Genomic DNA, 3,573 nt, shown 5'->3' with positions numbered 1-3,573 from the left:
GAATTTAGATGATATTGGGGACGTGGAACCTAGGCGAGCACCACTAGAAGGCAAAGTCATTGCAGCAGTTGGAGATCTTGATAGGTCAATCACGAGGTGCTCCTCGAGCGAGCACAAAGATGAGGCAGTGAAGCCGGGTGAAAATCCTGATACTGCGTAACTTTATATTGATGAAATCAAAATGTGGTCTGTAATTCTAATCCCCACGCTGGACATGAGAAAGAAAAAGAAGCTCATTGAGACATTCATCAGCACATCTTAATGCCCCAGAAAAGAGTAGATGCTGCTCTAGTCTGGAAAAAGAACGTCAGCCTGGAAATGCTCAGGGCTCAAAGGTCAAGTTCTCTGCCTCCTTTCTCTCCGACTCGAACAGCACAGAGGAGAGATATCTCTCTCCGAAGCTCGGAAACACAACTTGCACCGATTAATTTATTCTATCAACCAGTAATTCAAACCCATTACCAGTTCAAGCAACTTGTTTTAATTCCAACAAGTAAGTTAAGGCCAAAAGCGGAGCCTGGAGCTATTGTCTAAGCAGTGGGATCAAGGGCCTAAGAGAACCCTCATCATGGACTACGACTATCCAGTCCCTTAGCTATTTCGCTTTAACAGGAACACCAGTGAAAACAATCTCGACTTGTCCATGACAACTCAGGCACCGCAAAAAGAACCCCACATCATTATTCGTTTCAGAGGAAAGATCAATGAAGAACGGAGGACTTACCACTATTAGTTTTCCAGCATTCTCTCCCTATTTGTGATTTTAATTGCTGCTGCAGCTGCTGCGCCAGAGGAAATTCCCACCTGCAGTTTAGTTTCGTAACATCAGAATAAAAGATGACCCAGCTACTCCTGCTACTCTGAAATATAGTTGCAGGGATAGCTACTACTTCTATAACTATCAAATGTAATTGAAAAGGATTTGCTGTGGACCATAAACGTAAGTAAGAGGCACAATCAGGAATGATAGGTGATGGGAACTTACGAGCAAACCTTCTTTCACTGCAAGAAGCTTTGCAGTTTCAATTGCTTCATCGCTTGATCTGCAGGAAAGAATATATATTTGTTCTCAGGAATTGCCGATAAAACTGATGAAAGGGATTGAAGCTGATGCAAAAGGTCGAAGTAAAGCTTGGCAGTGACAGCAAATAACCTCAACTGGTTAGAAAGCATGGCCTTTGAAACTTTGCCGCATGCCCAGTTATCACCAGAGATAAGGTTACTCTGTTCAACCAATATTATTGTCTATGTATGACCTTCAGATGGTGCAGGTGGGAAATTGGACAACTTACACTACGAGACGGCAGCCTGATATCTGTGTTTTGAATATCAATATGATTATTGTCTATCACATATCCCAAGTACCAGTGCAAAATAACGATAACAACAATACATCAACATCTACATAAAATGGCAAGCTAGCAAAAACACATTTTGTGGAGATCAGCACAGCGGTGGCATTTGTTTGCAATTGCTTGATTTAGGAAGTACTTCTAAACCTTAGGAACTTCCTAAGTCAAATCGTTTCTGTATGTGACCAGTGACCAATAGCAGATGAGAAATCAAACATACTGGTTCCACCAGAGGTCGGAATGACTAAAGCTCCCGGTGACACGTGAAAGAGCCCGTCACATCACTTCAAAAGCCTGTTGTCACCATAAAAGGTTTACTTTTCATCGAAATTATCAAATGAAGAGAAGAATCCTTACTTGAATAACTCCATCAATAAGGCCAACTTCCAAGACACCTGGAATGAAACCAGCATCTATCCCTGGGATCTGGTGAGGACCTACCGGAAGCAGTCAGCAGCAATCTATTAGACAACCTAAATAATCTAAACCAGAAAAGATTAAATCTGCAACTGCAATATCCAAGAGAGATTAGTGCTTGTTTTTCAAACAACTATCGAAGAGAGAGGTGCAAATATTTACTCATTCCAAAACTGTTTAATAGGGCCATAGATGCGGCAAACAAGGATGTTGATGAGACCTTTACAAATTTCAAAGTTCATAGAAACCGCCTTGAAGTCCACATGCCCCAGAAGTTATAAGGCCTTGAATTAAGAAGCTCCATCGACGTATCATAATGGTGCCGCAAATTGAAATATGGAAATGAGAACACCACTTCAAATCCAGAACTTCCGTTAGAAATATTGGCAATGTGCCATACAGTAAATCTTGGGAGTCATAACCTTTATATTTAGCCCCATCATTATTTGAAAGAATTGCAGTTCTTTTCTTCTTTGATCAGACTATTTATATTGACAATTTATCAGCTCATGTTTCAGCTTTCTGCATAGATTGCTTCTCTCTCTTTCCATACATTGACGCGAAACTATGAGCCTTGAACTATAAGGACTAAAAATGAGACCCCAGCATATCAATCTTTCACAAGTCATCGACTGATCTTAATGAAACAAAATTGGATGATAAACTAGATTGTGCATGGAGATTTAATAATTGCGAAAGGTATAACATGTTCAAGGGAACTAACCAGGCTTGCCTTCAGATAATACAGGGCTTTCAACAGGTTCAACACCATAGAGCTGACAAATAAAAGAGAACCAGTAAAGAACTTAGACTAGAAGGGGAGAAAAAGAATAACATGCAGCTGATGCAGCGCTCTCAACACAAAAAGAATGTTCAGGCACAAGGTTTTCTATTCAAGGCATCCATAGTTGATAATCACGCAAAATTGACAATATTTTGTCTGAGTTCAACACGTGACAAACAATATCATAAAAACAATCTACCTTTATGTCAGGGTTTTGCTCTTTCAGAAACTTTCCAGCACCAGTTATAGTATCACCAGTTCCGATCCCAGAAACAAAGGCATCTATTTTGCCTCCCGAGCCTTTCCATTTCTCAGGTCCGGTTGTTTCATAATGAATCTAAACAGAACAATGATAGCCAAGCTCAAGTTCATGTCGTCACCTGCATATACAACCGAGAAGACATGACAGTTGACCACACATGACCTTTGGGTAAGCGGGATTCTCGAATTGCTAAAGAATTTAAGAGTTAGGTGCCGTTGCCATTATCTCCTCCGCCTTCTGAACAGCCCCCTTAACGCCCTTGACAGGATCGGTGAGGACCAACTCAGCTCCAAAAGCAGGGAGGATGATCCTTCTTTCCAAACTCATAGATGCTGGCATTGTAATGATTAGCCTGTAGCCCTTTGTTGCTGCCATGAATGCCAAGGCAATGCTAGTATTGCCACTTGTAGGCTCAATCAGTACACTCTTCAGCAATTGGGAATTAAAAACTCAAAATGAAAAATCCATCGGCAGAAGAGCTTCATTTCCATCTAAATTCATTTGCAACTGTGCATAATACCAATACATTGAATATCACTACACAAGGCTAAGAGTCATAAAAACGAGCAAATAAACCAAGTGGTTTGCTTTTATCATTAAGACTGAATCAATTCGTTGTGAGAAAACAGACCAGTATAGTTCGTAAAATATTGTACATGTCAAGAATCAAGACCATTACAAAGTTCTGGTCATCCGCCATATAAAAAAAAAAAGAGATTGGAAACAATCAACTAACACGATTAGGTGTGATAAACCCC

At 40.4% G+C, this 3,573-nt stretch overlaps 1 pseudogene; it reads right to left on the bottom strand.

Moving 5' to 3' along the window:
• Nucleotides 1-322: 322 nt before the first annotated feature.
• LOC120294166 lies at nucleotides 323-3,205 on the bottom strand (annotated as a pseudogene).
• Nucleotides 3,206-3,573: the final 368 nt, after the last annotated feature.

Source organism: Eucalyptus grandis, chromosome 5 (genome assembly GCF_016545825.1).
Source record: "Eucalyptus grandis isolate ANBG69807.140 chromosome 5, ASM1654582v1, whole genome shotgun sequence".
In the NCBI taxonomy this organism is placed as follows: Eukaryota; Viridiplantae; Streptophyta; class Magnoliopsida; order Myrtales; family Myrtaceae; genus Eucalyptus; species Eucalyptus grandis.
This window is presented reverse-complemented; position numbering and strand designations above follow the sequence as displayed.